The sequence below is a fragment of the Anarhichas minor genome, unplaced genomic scaffold (assembly GCF_050575085.1).
Source record: "Anarhichas minor isolate MPS153535 unplaced genomic scaffold, ASM5057508v1 ptg000004l, whole genome shotgun sequence".
In the NCBI taxonomy this organism is placed as follows: domain Eukaryota; kingdom Metazoa; phylum Chordata; class Actinopteri; order Perciformes; family Anarhichadidae; genus Anarhichas; species Anarhichas minor.
Window position 1 is genome coordinate 12,844,884 of NW_027466450.1, and position 19,933 is coordinate 12,864,816.

Sequence of the window (19,933 nt, forward strand, 5' to 3'; positions counted from 1 at the left end):
ATGATTTCAGACTGATTGGATGTTGGACATTTCCTACAATATTTCAGCACTGGAGACCCTGTTGAAACCCTGTTGAAATGTGAATTACGGCCAGCTAAAGAAATAATAGTAATATGTTTATTCAGGTCTAACTAAGTATTTTTAGGGTGAGACAATACGTCTAAACTCTCAGAAACTCTCTATGAATCCCCAAGGGGGGGGGGCAAGGTTCAATTTCCAGACGTGAGGTTAAAAGAGGAGAAATCATGTTTTTCTTTCTCTAAGTGTTGAGACTAGAACTCAACCTCTCATTTGTCTGCTTCGCTCTACTTTACAGAGATACCAGTGGGGAAAAGCTTTAGGGCTGCTCTCTTTTTCACACAGAGTGACTGTAAGTTGATTTCTGCAGCATGTCAGTACAATTCACCACTGGCGCTTTTTCATTTTTTAAGCTGAGCCTCGTGAGTTTCACGGGGCTCCGTTCAAACGTGCGTTTGCACGTGTGCCCCCACACATTCAAATGACGAATAGAAGTGTGTGTGAGAGGGCTCTTCTGCTGTGGACCCATGACACATCTTTGCCACATATTTTTATTGCTAATCAATGTAGATGACACCATTTCTTACACACTGTCACAGACGATCGATGGGAATTATGCCATGCTTTTTAACTGTCACTGGTAATCAATGAGGGTGGCGCCATCATCTGCATCTCCTGATCATTACATCTGGTGATCAATAACGAAGCTGGCTCGGGGATGACACATGATCATCATACTGGCTGTCCACGATGATAGGTAGATATGTGTGTGTGTGTGTGTGTGTGTGTGTGTGTGTGTGTGTGTGTGTGTGTGTGTGTGTGTGTGTGTGTGTGTGAGAGAGAACGGAAACGTGTGAAGCTGAATGGCCGACAGACAGAGGAAGAGAACTCATAAAATAAAGATAAAAATCACAGACAAAGGTGGCTGGAAAGAATTTGACACTAGAGAGACACAAAGTTGAGGAGGTGGAGCGCTCATATTTCAAACCATCATTCTGCCAAGGCTATCGGCAGACGGTACAGCAGACAACACAACCTCCCTCCCTTCCTTCCTTCCTTCCTTCTTTCCTTTCTAACTGTAGGTGCTCACAGTGGGGCCTTAAGTGGGTCATCAAGTGGTTTATGATGTCTGTACTAAAGGCACTGTTTGTGCTAATTCTCTGCGGGTTTGTCACTATTAGTAACCCCTGTTACATTTCACGTAGTTATTTCATTCATTTTTAATATAGAGATACTGACAGCTCATCAAAATCTGATCAAACCAGACAAAAAGTCCAGCTGAGGCAGGTTAGCTGAGTGTTACACTCGTATTAATTGTGGGTGTTTTTTCCCCAAAGCAAAATGTTTATTGTTTCTTATTAATAAATGATTATTTAATGCCATTGAGAAAGAGCTGAAACCAAGCTGTAATGTGCCATTTAATGTCTTCAGTCTCTTTGTGTGTGCATAAACATACATGAGTTCGCATTCGTTCCAGCATTTCCCCCCGAACATAATGATTGAAACTCTGTGGTACTTTCATCAGAGTAGATCACGCAATAATTAAGGTTTCCTTTGTAACTGCCGATATTATGTTAGAAGCAGAGTAAATCACTCACCGCTGCTCAGTGGGAGAGGATATGCCGATGCACAGACATGTAGGTGTGGTGCTCCAACATGAACAATTTACTGATTCTCTTATCCCAGTTCTCACCAGTGACCGTGTGAGCACGGCGGTGAGTTATTTTATTTATTTAACCATGCAGGAAGAATTTTCCAACCGGGACCAGATTCCTCTCAAGAGTTTTAAAAGTGGAGAAATGTGCAATGAAACATTACGAGTGACACAATCATCTTCCTCGTAATAGCATTTTAAGTCTATCTCTAAATCTTGTAACATGTTTGATTATAGAATATGAAATGTGTCCCGAGTCTCATTCCCCTCTCAGAGAGCCAACGAGCTTCTTAAAATTGTTATTTCAACCTTCGTGACTGACAGCTCTTGTTCATCTATGAACAATTGCATTTCCTTGAACCTTGAAAACGAGGCAAGGCTTATTCCCTCGACTTCCTGCTTGGCACACTCGCTCTAGCCGTTGACCCGACATTCCCCACATGAGATAACTATGAAAATATTTCACATCCTTTTTCTCCCGTTCACGCACCAAGAGATAGAGCAACAGAGACGAGTGGGAACCAAGACACGGAGGAAGGAGACTGATGGAGAGTGAACGAGGGACTTTTGCAGTGGAATAGAAAGAGGCAGACAAACAAACAGAGACCACACAGCAATCAGGCCAGTCACAGACCATCACCAAGGGGTGACCAAGCCATCTGTGTCTCTGCCCGCCTGTAAAATGACTTGCCAACACAACAGGAAATAGCCAATATCACACTAATACACTGAGGCAACGCACAGAATGCCCTGATGGACATCTCCATTCTGATGCTTTGTGTTTCTGTTCTCATTATGTGTGTGTGTGTGTGTGTGTGTGTGTGTGTGTGTGTGTGTGTGTGTGTGTGTGTGTGTGTGCAGTCAGTGCTGTATCGCAGATCTTTTTGTATCTTTAGTCTCTCTGGACAAGTGGGCTCTAATGTCAATATGACTAGATAATGAAAGAAACAGACACAGCGTTTAATCAAGACTAAATCTGAAATAAAACAGACTTCATATTGCGAATAATGACTGAAGTCCTGGACAGAGTTTGAATTACTCGGTTTTAATAATGTGGAAAGGAAGAAACTTTGGCTTAATGTTATTTTATTGGGTATACTCTGGGGAAACTGATCATGTTGATTTATGATACCGCTGGGTTGAATAATGAATGTGTGTGTGTGTTTGTAGATGTGTTTATAAAAGTCTGTTGTGTGTCGATGTTTGTGTCAGTGTATGCGTCTGTGTGTCATGACCTGACAGTTGATTGTGAATAATGCTGGTAATCGATAGCTGCACACATCCTTGACCACTGTGGAAAGCTGGAGGGGATCGACAAGACACGTACACACACACACACACACACGCACACACGCAAGTTATAATCCCCTTCCACAAACACTTGCAGTGGGACAGCGTTGCAAAGTCCAATCTTTGTCTTTGTGTCTTGTGAAGCAAGAAAACAGACCCTACGCTATGCTGATCGGTTAAACAGAGGAGGGGTGAGATTTACAGCCTCTTCCAACACAGCTTCAATGCTGGTATTCTTCCCTCTTCCTCTAGGTGGCACTGTTAAACAGCAAACAGTGGCACCAACAGCAGATCAAGTGAGGCAGCATGTCTGGATTAGTTTGCTGCACAGCGTGGGGATTTTACTTTTTGCACAGAAAGGATGTGTGATGAACAGAAGAAGCCCAGGAAGATGTAAGTGAGCGTCCTGTATGCCAGCTGACGTACTTTCTGATGAAAGCGAAATGCATTCATGTTATTGTTAGGTTCACACAAAATCTTCCATTTTAGGTGAATATGAATCCCAACGTCCACTCAGTACAGCATACATCACATAATAAGCAGCATGAAAAAGAATAAATCAAGATTTGGCTTTAAAAAAAAAACAGCGCTTCTCTTATTTTTTAGGTTTGTGCGGAATGTTTCCCAAATGATGAAAGTTAAATATCAAAGGTCTTTTCTTAGCCTGCCTCTTTCTCACTCACTCTTTGTGACTGTGTGTTTGTGTAGGCGTGTGTAGGCGGTGGTTCACACAAATGAGCATATAACTGTGAACTCGTGCTTGATTTATTTTACCAGCAAGTTCAACAAAAGGCGGTTTCATCTCGGGTTTGTAACATAAAAATGGGCTGAGACTCAGTCCCGATTATTTGTCATCGTTTTTGCCCTGCATGCCTTTTTCTGACCTTTTTCTTCCTCCCCTCAAATTGTAAACTTCGTTAGCCGATAGACACACCGTACGTAAACATATACAGACAATAGAAGATTAATCTCTGGAGAAATCAGTAATCACGGATGTGCACCCATAGGGGCTGAATTGTGTCGGGATCCCTGCCTGACTGTCCTCTGATGAGAAGGTGCCCTTTAACCTACATAAGAAGCAGACTGTATTCCTGTCTCGGGTGTCGGCATTTCTCATGCTACTGTGTCGGAGTCATGAAGCTGCTGAGCTGCTTTAGTTGCTTGCTGATGGTGTGATCAACACACGGCTTTCCATCAAAAGTTCATTTACGGAATGAGAATTAACTTTCATTCCACTGATGGAAATTAGGAGAGCGATTTTGTCATCAACTCTAGAAACACGTGTGGATGTTGGTGTACTCAGGCATCATGACGACAAACAAGAAGGTTTGTTTTTATTGGTCGTAGTCAGATAATTGAAACAGGAAGCCTTCTGATCGGATGACCACACAGGCCAACAGTTTGCAAAATAGTTAAAATTAGAACAACCTCAAAACAATAGAGCAGTAAAATGCAACACATAAGATTGGGAATGCTATGTGACCAAATTACGTAGTAACGTACACAGACTGCCGGGCTACATGAACAGATGCTGCTGTCTAATCTACAACGATGGAAGCAGCAACTGTAGTAGTATATAAAAAAATCACAGCTGTATCTTCTTTTCTGTGGAGTTTGTTGACCACTAGCGGCACTACCGACAAACGTTTTGATGAGCAGTTTATGTCCACTGATTTATCGGCGACATCATGCTGCACTACTGGGTGTGCCTGAAAAAGCTATAGACCGGTAAAGTCATCACATCATTTTCAACAATCCTGCCTGACTGCCCATTCACACTGCCTGCCCGCATGCTAAAAGCCCATTCACTCATGACGTCTAATGCTCTGCGCTAACCACACTGTTTCAAAAGGAAAAGGAATCAGATTATACCGCAGACGGATTGCTAAAGAATGCTAAACACACACATAGACACCCTTACTTTCATATTTGCGTACAATATGTGTCACATCAAAGAATAAATCAACGCACAGACACACACCGTTAGCCATAAACTCTGATTTAAACTTCCGATAAAGCACCTGAGAAGACAATAGGACCACTAAACACACACTCATCATATTGGTTCTTGATAATGTGATAAAGAGCACACAGCCTCATACCGCACACACACACACACACACACACACAAAGGACAGCAAAGGGTAGCTACTCACAAACACACATTAGTTTATTTTAGTGAGCCTCCATGCATACAGACTACCTGTTTAAACCAATCATTACATCGCCGCTGGCTCATATGTAACACCAAGGAGAGGAGGGGTGGTAGATGGATGGATGGAAGGAGCGGGAGAGGGTGGGTTCAAGGGAGGGAGGGAAAGAGAGGAAGATGGATTGACCATAAGCAGAGAGGAGCAGATTGTTGGCTTAAACCTGCAATATCAAAAATAAAGAGCTCATAACGCAGTACGAGACTGCAAAGAAACAAACGTTGGGAGCGCTTTGTGGTAAAGGGATCCCAGGACTGAAGGGTAAGACAAAAGAAAGGAACATAGGTTGAGAGGTGGAGGAACAATATACCAAACAGGATTGACAGTTTTCTTGACAGTGTCAAAGTAGAGAAGATGAATAGACACACAGTGAGAGTGGGATGTAAAAGGGGGGACACGGTGTGCGGGGACAGGTGTTTTGATTTAAGGCGGGAGGCTTGATAAATGGGAAGAATATGTAACACAGAGGCGGGGATGGCAGGGTGTGGCGCTGCGGACACTCGGGAAAGAGAGAGAGAGAGAGAGAGAGAGAGAGAGATGTAAGGGTGAGATAAAGAGGAATGAAAACGTGTCGGAGTGGGAGGGCTCAGACCGGCTGGACGGATGGCTGGTGTGAGGAATAATGTGTTGCAGGGGAAGAGGGAGAGAGAGTAAGCACACAGGGAGAATGAAACGTTGAGGACGCAGGGTGATGAATGGTGAACGCCGTATAGGCGGAAGGAGGGGAAGGAAAGCGAGATGAGGCGAAGGAAAGGAAAAGAATGATGAAGGGAAATAATGACGCAGGGTAACCCTCACACTAAAGTCATCTCATTATTAAATATCTTTAACCGATCATATGTTTTGTGTGTAAAATCCTAGATGAAAAATATGATATTTAAGTATAAAGTAGCATTAAAGAGAAAAACTCAAGTAAAGTACAAGTACCTCAACATGGTACTTAAGAACAGTACTTGATTAAATGTACATAGTTATTTTCCACCACTGTAAACTTACCGTAATAGCAATCGAGCCACTAGTTATTGAGATATTCACATCTGGACCACAGTCACGCCACTTGCATGGCTAAACCTGAATTTATTTATTCTAAATAGAGGATTAGCACAATTGAACAGGGAATGAAGAGGAGGAGGAAGGGATGATAGTCAAATGGAGGAGTTTTAAAATGAGGAAGTGGCGGATGGAGCGAAAGAGGGAGGAAACAATAGATGGTCGAACCAGGGAGTCTGACTGATGGCAAACCAAGGTGGCAAAATGGACGGAAAGAAGAGCTGAAAGGGAGGGTGGTGAGGCACAGATGGATGGGAAGAGTGTCATGCTGCTTAACTAATGTTTCCCAGGCCTGTAGTTCAATTCCTTTGCAGAATTAAAGCTCCATCTATCACCCCAATGTGCCTCGTTAGCAGTGAAGCCCTAACCAATCCCAACACAGCCATTTACATTTTAAGTAAGACGGACGACGGAGCTTTTATCTGTCTGTGCTCCTGCCCCTCTGTCTGTCCGTCTGTCTGTCTGTATCTGTTTCTTTCTTTCTCTGCCCATCTATCATCCTAACACAATCACACAAACACAACATGTATCAGATATATATATATATAATATTCATGTCCAAAGACATGAATATTGCTGCAGAGACACTTGGGTCTTTTATTTAAAGCAATAAACATTGAGAAAAAAGACAGCATGGATATTATTTTTCAACTGTATTATCTCCCTGTCAACCAGAATTGTGTGAAATCAGTTAGATTAAGGTAATAATAGACAAACCATTCATTAGATACTTTATCCCAGCTTGGCCATGGGTATTCTTTATTATTACGTTGCACATAACATAATACAGCTCTAGCCTAATGAAAATGGTGCAATCCGTTTTCCTCTGGTTTCCGCAATTATTTGTAAAAAAATAAATCTCAGTGTCAGGCGACGGCGCAGCAGCCGGCTAATAATGACTGGGTCGTATTTTACACAATTCAATTTCAGTGAGGAACTGCAAAAGGTCTTAATTGCTTTTGGTTTCGCTTTCTATCAAGCTGAGTCATATACTGCAGTTCATAAAGAAAATTGGAGCCTATACCGTCCATATTTACAACATAATTATCAACGTGTCACAGAATCTTCACTTGATCAATGCCAATCTAATTCTCAATGTGTAATGAAATGACACATTTTATATGTTCTGAGAAGGAGAGTGATGCATGCATGTGAAGACAACACAGAGAGGTGGACGGAGCGTAGGACAGTAGCTCTATTTTAATGACTACTACAGGTACATAAAAATAAAACTCAAAATCAATCAAATGGCCAACAGAAGGGACAAGGCACATGCAGAAACTGCCAGTGAGGGAAACAAACAAGAGAAGGAAATGGGGAAAGAACGGAGGAGACAATGAGTGCAGTTTGGTGGAGATGCCCGAAAGAATCAAGTTGCTACTTTAAGATTGTTTTCAAAGGAAGCTCGGATCAAATGTATAATGTTCCAGGATACTGGGATGAAAAAAAAGCATCAGGATCAGGATGAAGGATTGTCCAGTGAGGGTCTTTTCATCTTCCATGCTGACTATACCAAAATGTCAGCTTCAGTCTAATTTCATTGCGATCCTGTGTAACAAGAAATCCACCAGTGAATTCATTGCACCCAAGACTCTGCAGGATGGCAGGCAACATAAGATTGACTGGCGATGCGAGAAAATAAAGAGGTCAAAGGATTTAAAATTCTATAAAGAAAGAGTTTGATATTTTGGGAAATTTCCTAACTTTGGACTGAGCCAGGCTAACAGTTGCGCACTAAGCTTGAACTTCAGGCTCTATCTCCATAACTACCGTACAGACATCAGAGTTAATACTTCAAATAAGTGTATCCCAAAATGTAGAACTATATTCTGAATGATCTGCAAATGAGAAGCTGTCAAAGGAAAAGTGATGCAGGAAGTCATTTTTCTTTACCAGCTATGGGAAAATGTTCAAAATATGGAGGAAAAAAATCACCCAGTGAAATGACAACAGGCACAAACAACCAGGAGGTGTTGCTTCGCACCTTGCCTCACATGGTGGAGCGTGCGCCCCGTGGGTTTGATTCCGACCCACGGCCCTTTGCTGCGTGTAACGCCCCCCCTCTCCTCTCATTCTCCAGCTGCTCCAATAAAAACAATACAAGGCTCAAAATGATCTTAAAAGAAGAAAAAAGATTCTGTGGATCACTGTTAAGTGGGTAAGATTTTACCCGTCTAGGGTGTACCCAGCTTCTCACCCAATGCATTCTGGGAGAGGCTCCAAACCCCAGCAACCCTTCTCAGGATAAGTTTGTATGATAATGGACAAACGGATGGATGAATAACCCTTGATGCCTCCATCCCACGTTCACTCCAGCAAACTCTCTGTCTCTGTTTGTTGCCCTACATCTTCCTCCTCTTCTCCTTACTAATCTTTATCCATCTGTCTGTATCCACCCTCTCCTACCCTGTCCCTTGACCACTTCATCTCTTTCCCCGTCTTTGCATCAATTTCTTTTTTGTCTCTGTCTGTCTGTCTGTCTCTGCTGACGGTGGCCATTATTAAAAGCTGTCCTGTCAGATATGTCGCTCATGGCTGTTATTGATGCCCCTTCATTACTCATTATCGTTGAGTGCCTGTATTAGTGCTGACTGGCCATAAACTGGCCGACACACACACTCAAAGACTCAAAGACTCAAAGTGGAGATGAGTGGAGTAATACTGAGGTACTGATACTAAACTGATATTATTGATAATCTATGATATTAGACAAACAAACTTAAAATTGCCGTTAAAAACAAAACAAGTCAAGTCTTGGCAAATGGTGTATTATAATATAAAGCTTTATGAATCTGACATATATAATTTATATCCATTTATAGCAAGTTTTTGCATAAAAGGGTTCCAGTTGTAGACAAAAAAAACTTTAGAAATGGCGTCAATATTGGTAGAGCTGCTCATGCTTGCTGAATGTGTTTGTTCCATATGAAATGTGCTGAATTTTAGCATGACACCTCATGGATGATTTCATTGGCCATGTGTTCTTGGATGGAGAGGACACCAGTAGAATGTAACGTCATGGATGAAAGACGGGGTGCGAGTGCGATTTGTTATTTTTTGTATTTTTACAACGGTTAATGTAAATGATCCTTCACACACACCTTTCACTCAGTTCCCACTGTTAACACAAGACTGTGTCTGATTTATAGGTCACAGGACACTGGCGCTGTTTATACTACAGATACCTTCCTCTCCCTCATATGAGAAAAGCATGCACTGTGTAGAAAGTTATCTGACAGATGCCTTTTATGAGTCTGACACTCATTCTACTGTTTGCGAATACGTTGATTTTATCAGACCTCACACACGCCCACAGGCAGAGGCATATGGAAGTACTTTCCCTTGTTTGTCTATGGGCTTGTCCGTGTTGTCTTAGGGTTTGGTCACATGCCATAGTAAGTCACGTTGGACATCCTCTCTCGGCACATAGGGCTGAACGGATCATTGAGGGCACTGGCCAAGGAGAGGCGCTGTTGAAATGAATTAAACTAGGGACGCATAATATATAGTATGTATTAAAAACATGGACAGCAAACCAAAAGAAAAGTGAATGAAGCTTGTCAATCAAAGGTCATCATCAGTACGGTCAACCTGTATTTCATTAAGTATTGCACTTTTGACTTTATTGGTGGTTTACTGTACACACTCTATACTTGGAGTATCATGAGATCACATACATTTATCCAATGTTAATTCACCACAAAGGGACAAAATTGAACACTACATTCATAACGTAATCCACAATTTGACCACTTCAGGGCAGCGCAATAGGCTGTAAACACAACACTGACATAAAGCTTTTAGATATATAGTTAAATAGTGAAATAAAGTCAATAAAGCCTATTTTCACACCCACCAGACATAGCGCAACATGAGCTTTTGATTTGGAGTTGTGTTTCTGGCCAACAGGGAATGTAAGTCCGCTTATTCAGTCTCCTTTTAGCTCTTGTTTTGATCTCCACCAACTCCTGAGGGAAATATCTGTCTCTTTAGCTGCATGCGCCACTGTGTTTACAAGCTAGTTGCTAACTTTGTCTGCTGTTTGGTGCTGTGCAGGTAGTGTTCAGTGGGATTATCAAAGCTTTATTTGCTGAAAACGGCTGTCTGATGTGGCTGGAAACGGGGTCGATGGAAGAGGAAAGAGGGATCCAAAACAGCTGCCAGAAAGTCAAGATGAGTTAAAGGACTCTATGAAGCTCCGTAGTTGAAGAGAGCTGCAGTCAGTTGATAATATTCTGTGACATTGACAATACAAATGACACCTTTCACATTATAAATACAAATTTCACGAGAACAACTTCACAAAATGTAGTAAATACCTCAAAATGTGAGTAAACTTAACATGTACGTCTAAAGTAGCCATCATTTAAGACGATAATTCTTGAGCACGATCAACTCCTCAGATTTAAAAGTATGTTGTCATTTGATCCATAAAAACATTAATTGATCCTTAAAATGTTTTAACTAGTGCAGCTTTAAGGCATTAATAATGAGGGGGCACGACATACATCTTCAGCTTTTTTACATTCGTGTTTCAACGCTTCTGCAGAACACGCGGATGTTTCTTTTTTAATGGGACAGAGGCTATATTGACAAGCCCTACAGGTACAGTGCATGTGGGGCTGCATCAGTAAAGTAATAAAGAGAGTCTTGAAAACTAATTGCATTGTGATGAATTTGTCTTGGAAGAACAAGCAGCATCTGAATGCCGCCGCGTCTCCCTGACTGATTATACTGCACAACCTCCCCCTTCATCCATCATACATCTTTATGGCTTCTTTGGGGAATAGTTTGTGAATGTGTGCAGTACTTGTATTTTTGTTGCTGTGTATCTCTGAGTCTCTGTGCACACACACACACACACACACACACACACACACACACACACTGCTACATAAATTTGAGTAGGGTGTGTAAGGTCGGTGAGTGTGTGCGTGTGTGTGTGTGTGTCAGGAGAGGAGTGGTCAGGCAATTAACCAGCTGTGCTAACGATCATCTCACTGCAGAATCACACAATGTTTTACAGCGACATAGAGCACTTTACTGCCTTTGTTGTCACGGTGATATAGTATTCGCCACCATAAAGTGCTGATACTGGTTGATTGTTTTGGCCTCCTCAGGCTTGTTCTTTTACGTACATACATATACACACACACACACACACAACGCAAAATCATTCTCCCTGCCTCTCACGCGCACACACATGCACACACATTTCCATTATTTTACAGCCTTGTGTATTTTTTATGGCTAGTGTCTACTGGTCTGCCCTGGGACCAATCTCAAGCCGTAGATCTCCCTTATCATAAAATGAGTGTGGTGTAAAGACTGTGCTAGCCATGCTGGAAATCCTCCACTGTGCATCTCCTCTGCAGATGCCCTCCATGAATGCCAACCACTGCAGCCCATTCATTCTGAAATGTTGGTAGGAACAACAGGAAAGGGACGGATGAAGTCCATGTGTGTCAAACCAGCTTTCCATATCATTCCTTGTGCTGGCTGAGGGAAAAAATTCTTAATTTGATGCAATGCATGCAACAAAGAGTGAAACCTCTTCGAGATAATATACAGTATATCTAGCCTTTTTACGAAGTATGTTATTTTTGGGATGGTAACTGCACCAGGAAGAGTAACCGTCGATTTGTTAGCGTACAGAATTCCTAACAAATCCGGGGTGCGAGTGCAACCATCCATACAGAAAGTAGAACAAAGGCTTACAGGGTGCCTTGTGCGTCGATATCAAGACGCCGAGGGACACGTGCGCAAGCATCGGCATTGGACGCCCTGGGAGTGAGACCAGGCTGAAATACGGATTTAAGTGTACATGCACTTTAAAATGACCTGTAGAGTCCAGCCTCACTCAGCGGCCCTTTCAGTTTGCCTGTTTTTGAAAAAAAACAAAAAAGGGCATAAACACACAAACACACTATAGCCCATATTCGCTTTACTCAAAAGTGCAATTACACACACACACACACACACAGAAGCACTTTGGGCCCCAAACTGCAACAGATGCTAAGAAACCATTACAGAAGCATAAGCACCACCATCAACAAAGCCTCATGGTAACATCAAGAAAAGTTTGCTGACAAAGAGCTTGTTAATGCTTTGTTTGTTGACTTCTTGTTGATGCTGTTTACTGTTTATGCAGCCGGCAAACTCCTCTCTCTGTATCTGCTGCACATATAAAAGTTATTCGTCAAATGATTGCCTTCCCACTCCCCCTCCCCGGCAGCAGCCGCAGACATTGTAACTTATTGTGTGTTTGTGCATCCAATCGTGTGCTTGAAAAGTGTGTAAAAGAGTAATGGCATTCCTGTGCATATATGTGTGTATTAGCTTTCTGCCTCTGTGTGTGTGTGGTGTATGGATTTTTGTGTCTATTTGTGCAGGCCTCACTGTGCGTACATGTTTCTTAAGAGTGTGTGTGTGCGTGTGTGTGTGTGTGTGTGTGTGTGTGTTTTTTGGTGCATGGGGTCCTAATTAATCTCTGTCATTAATAATTTAATCGTGGCTTTTTGTTTAATAAACAGTTTGGCAGTGATGTATTGCGGCTGGGTCAGGTAATTTGATTGGTGGTGGAAATGAGCTGGTTATGCATATGTCTCTCTCTCTCTCTCTCTCTCTCTCTCTCTCTCTCTCTCGCCCTCCCTCTCTCCCCTTCCTTCTGTACCAGAGATATTACTGCTGGCATTCAGGACCGGCGAGTGTGCACACACAACAGGGGGAGGGCAATTACGCTAAGATGCCATAATGATCAGTGATGGATGTAGAGGGAGAAGGTTCTTTCAGAGCACATTTCAGCTAATGGAATAACACTGTAGGGGGAGAAATACAGCAAAGAACATTTTCAAAATGACTTTATATATAACAGAGTACATTTCCATCAATGTCTCTTCAACTATTATTCAGGTGCCCAAAATGGGGTTATATGATTTTTTTCTGTGGGCTCCAATATATTTACAGATTTTTTTTTTTTTTACAAATGATTAAGAAAAAGAAATGAAAACGCGGCTCATTTTGGTCAAAACACAAACAATTCAAACACAAACAATTCATACAATTACACTCACAAACTATACAATCATTTATAAAAAAAACAATTCTGTCACCGTGTGGCACACACGGTTCATACGATCTGATCATCTTTGAACCAGTTACACACATGCTGTGCTTCATCCAAAACACTTTTAGCACAACACAACACACTCTGCACACTGACAGAAATATCTATTTTCCTCCACATTGTAAAATCAATCAATACATCAGTGTATTTAGAAAGGTTGCATTTTGTACTGAAATTCAGAATGAAGCCTATTCGAAATAGAATGTAGTGCATAAACACAGAAAAAAAAAGCATGAATTACAATTCTTTTTTTTGCAAAAACATGTTTTGTCTCTAGCTGCTCTGTTGTCCTCCATTGTTGTTGTAAAGGTGTACCCACATGTGGTCTACATCCTGTGCCTACATCCTGATTAATGACTCGACAATCAAGCACTTAGGTTTTTGATCAGGCGGCACTTTTATTGGCCAATTATTTCCATGGGTGTGGCATTTTGAATGGCGGGGCTTTGAAATGGCAAACAAGTGACTTTATGTCAGATTCATGTGTCTTGTATAAAGAACCGTGTGCAGTGTGTTGCAAAACGTGCCATGTTGAATTGCAAATTGCTGCAAAGCAGAAAACATGTTTTGAGTTTTGATATGAGTTTTGTTTCTCTGAGTGTCACCTGTGTCCCACCGTGGGCCAAGACTGAATGTATTCAGCGCTTCCACTTGTCAACACTAGATGGCACTCTTGAATAGTCAGCTTCGAACTACAGCTGCTGCTCCTGAACTTCCCCCGATGTTTGTTTCCTGAATCCACACTTCCTTCCTTTCATCATTCCTCTCTTCTTATTTAGTTCCTGCCACCTGCATCTAATGTGCTCAATCATGAACACCATGAATACAACATGAATACCGCTGCTGGTCAGCTCGATTAATCTTCCACTTCCTGGCAGGGCGAGCACAGTAGCCGAGTGTGAGCTTCCACTGACCCTTAATACCGAAATACAATAAAAGTAGTAATAATGCTGGGTTTAGCTGTAGGGCATCATGTAGCACCAGCAAGCTTCCCTCTGAAGTATGTTTCCCTCGAAATCTGTAGTCTTATACCATCAGTTTACAGTTCCAGTATTCCCTCTACACAATAAATGTATCTATTTACACGATTACAGTCAAATGAAATGAGTTGCAAATAAAATAGGTTTAATTTAGTCACTGATGTAAATTCTAAAATGAGAGGAAAGCAAAAAGTGGTTTCGGATTTAGGAAATCAGTCAGCTTTCTGTCTTTGAGTCCCAGTGTGAGCGTGTGACGGGGTATGCCTTCATGTGTTACTGGTACGTCACAGTAGACTGCTCAGGGGGAGACGGGCATGCTGTGGCATTGTTTGGTCCATTTCCCCTCGCTAAGATTGCTGCAGCGTATATAATGCCACTATGAGGATTTTGTGTGTATTCTTCCGGGAGGTGTGTGTAGTCTGTATGTGTAGCGAGGGTATGACTGAGCAAGGCCAGGCTCGCAGTGGGTGTTACAGTTCATCACAAAAGTGTCGGATGGGGTTGAGGTCAGGGCTCAGTTCATCCATAACAAACTGGGAAAACCATTTCTTCAGGGGCCTCGCTTTGTGCCTGGGTCCGTTTCCATGCTGGAACAAATCTAGTGCCACAAGTTTGGAAGCCAACCATTGTCTTAAATATCACTGTTTTCTTTTCCCTTAAAGGAGATTAAGAGGGCTACCCAACACTTAGGTACATACAGACTTCTTTCATGTGTGTTCTAGTCACGATAACCTAGTTCTAGATCATTTAACACACACACACACATGCTGTCAGTCAGACTAATATTTGCTAATACATATTTACCATGTCTCTCCGTCTAACCCTCGGAGAGACACACATACGCATGTTAAGTGTGTGCTGGGAAATGGGACGCGGCTTATGCGGTGCATGAATTTAATATTCTCCATTACTAGGGTTATATTTCACCGAGGAAAACAATAAATGTAATGAAAGTTGAATATGTTATTCATCTCGTGTCCACAGTTATTGGTGGATGGGCAGTTATTTTCCTTTGTATCATGGCTAGTGAGAATTCTTGAATCTGATGAGCTAGCAAGAGTCCATTCATTTAGTTACCTCAAAGAATAATTACGTCTGACGCAGGGGCCCTAAATGAATGTGCCAGCGACCAAATGACTTCAGCCGTTTTGCATAAGAGCTTGGAGTTTTAGTTAAGTTTGTGCAACCAATACGAAAATCTGGATGTCCAAATAGACAGTTTCCATTTATATTGTGCTCCACGGCTGCATAGTACCAAACAAACAACCCTGCGTGACATTGCCACACAGTGAACTTGGGGCCCTTAGGGCCTGGGGCCCGAGGGTAGTTGCTGGTTCAGCCTTGTGTGTAAGCGCGTTCTCCACTGTGAAGATAAATAACACTGGGTTGCCAGGTGTTCACCGCTATTCTCCATTCTTTTTTGTTTGACGACTTGAAAAGCAATCAATGAAATTACTCTTTGTCTCAGAGAAACCAGACTTTATAAAATTGGTCCGGATTTTAATGCTTTTGTGAAACATGCCTTTTCCTGTTTGGTGTTTAACTACTTGTTGCCAAGCAACACAAGAAGCGGGACAGGGGACTATGGTTAACGATGTTTAAAACAGAGAAGCAAGATTGTCGGATAAGTAAAGGAGTGACTCATGCTGGCATAGTGGCCATGGTTAGAGATACTCTTGAGTTGTACGTTCCAAAACTATCTGACTCCACGTAGAGGTTTGTTTCATTCATTCATGAGATCCATGTGTCATCTTTGCAACCGTGGAACATAGATCTGCTATTACCCTTTTCTTCCTGTAAGGCCACAAACAATGACTTAAGGTAAAGACGATTGGTGGGACAGCGGAAAACAAAGAGTTGTTTCTTGACCATTTCACCACTTCAGAGAATGAAAAGAAACTGAAAAGATGTCAAAATCGGTTGCGACATGTGCCGCACATTTGATTTACTTGCAAAGACTTACAAAACTCTATTTTTGCTTCTTGTTCTGAGCAACAAGTTGCCTGACATGGACGACATTCACACTCAGTGTGTATCCTGATATCAGAAAAATACTCATTCAATTTAGTCCGGACAATATTGTCAGACGGAGTGGGCATAGCTTTCTCTTTTCAAACAGCACCACACAATATATTTTTTCTTGTGGACGTAGGACGTTAATTTTAAGTGCATGACTCGTGTGCTGATTCTTAAATTGCATTTACGAACATTTTCTCCCCTTCGTATAAATAGACAAAGGTAAGAAAAAAACATACCAGGGTCAGTGCATTTTTCCCACTGAACTAGCCAGAACCAAGACCTTTCCTAGAATTCTATATGAAGAAACCACAACTACATACAGAAGTGTATTACAATGGCCTGAGTGCCTATATTTTTAGTATGAACTGCGCTGCAGGGATTTATTCATGCCCCGCTACACAGGACCACTGCTCTCAGTCTCATACGGTACATTATACTCAGTAAGCTTTCAAACTTGAGAGGCGCGTGGTGATCCAAAGTGTTTTACAGTACAATGTGTGCTATAAATATAGCTGCATCTGCTAACTTTTGCTTTGTCTTTTTTCTTGTAGAAGTCTTCTTTTTGTCAGATTGGTCCATTTTCTGCCACTGATCAGTTGCAGCACACTAAGTGCAGCAGCTTCGACATACATTTCTTAAACCAAATCCTGCAGCTCCTTTTGGGGCACCCTGAGGCATTTCCATGCTAAATGCGACATGAAATCCCTCTGGGGTGCTCCTGGTCTGCCCCCGGGATCTCCTCACATGCACAGGATCGCTCCACAGGGAGGCCGGTGGGAGGCATCACAATCAGAAGCCCGGACCACCTTGACTGGCTTGTTTTAACCCAAAGATGACTTTAGCTCTGCAGTTATGGTGGCTCTGTTTCTTTTGTGTCTCCAATGCTGCATTTAGAATGTTAACAAGGCAAGTAGGCAAACAGTATACAATGCAAACATACTGTGGACAAGCAGAGAAACCCCGGCCTACACGAACACATTCACTCAAATACACCAAAAGCATCACAAATTAGGAGAGTGTCATCTTTGCAAATAACCCCAACACTTTAAAACTCTGCGTCGTTGTTTTCCTTTCTGTGCTTGTCACAGCTGAAAAGATTAAATGACACATTCTTCCCTCGAGCGAGTTGACCGGTTTGTTGAGCATGTGATTAATTAGACACATGGTGCACAGGAGTTTTAGTTTGCTGGTGTTGATGATGCAGAACACATACTGCACTGACTGAAAGAATGTTCTCTGAATCCTTTTGGGGGATAGACATGCATATGATTACTTTGAAATGTGTGTCTCTGTGTGTAGTATGCAGCATTTGTGAGGTGTTTTTTTTGTGTGTGTGTGTGTGTGTGTGTGTGTGTGTGTGTGTGTGTGTGTGTGTGTGTGTGTGTGTGTGTTAGTGTGTGTGTGTGTGTGTCAGACAGGCTCATTAGCTGATGGAATCACAGCAGTAGGTCCACTGTCCCTCTGGATAGAAAGACTGAACGGATGTTTACTCACAGCTGAAAATTACACACCCCCACACATTCAGGTAAAGCTTTACAACAATAACACACTTGTACACGAAATAAAAGCTCAGCGCACAGGGGTACGAGCTCTCTCTGTCACACACATACAATGTACACACCAGCCAACATGAACACTCACATTGAAACACAAGAACCTCCTGATGCAGTTCGAAAGACAGTCTCGTGAGGTGGAAAGGCAGTGATCACAAGAATGAGAACGAGTTTGCACAGCTAGGTTAAGGTCATGTAATGTGATTACACAACATTTCTGAAAGCTAACTTGTTGTAAACATGCTCCAGACTTATACAGTAAGAGAAACATGAACAAGCAGGGCCTACGATGTTGTGAAAGGAGTATTTAGTTGTAGAGACAAGAGGAAAAAATCAAGAGATTAGCTGGAAATGGAGACCAGAATGGCAGACTATAGTTAGGCCTGACTTAACTTTGTCTTTTACAGTGAGGTGTCATGGAACTACAGCCCTGCCGTATAATTCAAGCTTCAAGGTTTAGCACGAAACTCACGCTGGACTTCATTAATCACATTATTAGGCCCCATAACTATGAAGCACATCACAAAAGAGAAGACGAGAAAAATTAAAACTTTGTTAGCACTTTTAGATAATTCATGCATGCTGGGTCATGGCAAGAGCCCGTCCTTTGTGCTCTGATTGGCTTAATTAGCTTTTGAAGTAGGAAATTACTCCTTCAATGAGATTGTGTGATTTCTGAGAGTGTGAGGAGAATGACTTAATCAGATATCATCAGAATGGAATAATTAGGACTCATCTACAACATAACGATACATTGGAATATTCTTTACAATGAGAAATACCAGCTTACGGGTCTGCAGATATCTAAGGCTTAATACAATAATGCTTTGTATTTGATTGAAGCCTCTAATGGAAAAAAAACGTGTTTGATGCCTTTTATTATCTATATTTTGAACACTGACTTGGCAGTCTACAGGTATTTATGTCTTTGTCTGTCTCGTATCTCAAGAGTCTGCCATGATTCACACAGTAAAAATGAAATGTGACGTAAATGATTCTAATGCTCCCGACTAGATTGACGGCTGCTCTCAAATGACGAAGTACTCCAACCATCAGTTCCAACAGAACAAACCTGCTGAGTCCTCACAGCCACTGCCTGCAGAAGCTGGAAGCGAGCGCCGACAGCGGTTGCAGTGGAAAAGTGTGGGAGCAGACGATTGAGCCCGCACACACACACACACACACACACACACACACACACACACACGCTCAATCTCGCGGCCCCTCAGTTGTCATGGGTACCCAGCTGACTTAAATAACTACTGTTCTTTGTTCAAACATCTGCACTACACTACTTCTCTCTTCTTCTGCTGTATTCCTTTATTCCTGTATTTTATACTTTTTCCATATTGTTACTTATTTCCCCTCTCCCTCTATCACCACATCCATCCATCCACTTTCAGCCTCAGCCCACCATTAGCTAGACTCACACACACACACACACACACACACACACACACACACACACACACACACACACACACACACACACTCACACACACACACTTGTCTCCACCTTTTTCCTCCTCCCTTTTTTCTCCTAAATGGATTTAGCCCACTGAGAGCTCTGCTTCGGTTCTCACTCCTTCTTTTGTAAGTTTTTCGGTCCCTCTGTCACTACTCTATTCCCTTGCTAATGTACCTCGCTTATTGAACTGGACTCACCTGTTTCAGAACACACACGCACACAAACACACACTTTCAGGAAGCCACACAAGCTGGCACAAATACACATTTAAACACAGAAATAGACCCAAGACAAAGGCAGGGCACACACACACACACACACACACACAAAGAGCACACACAGTGCCAATCCACTTAACCAAACCACTCTCCTCCTGAAAACGGCTGATTTGAGCCCCCGCAGCCCCTAATCATCCAATCAGGGACAGAGCAATCTCCTCCCCACTGGGCCTATCAGAGCCTTTCGTTCAGGTTCCACTGTTCCTGCGGCGATGGCAAGACCGAGTCGTGTTCAGAGCGTCCTGCCACTCATTCTGGGCACGTTCAGAGGGGGCTTTCCCTTGCTT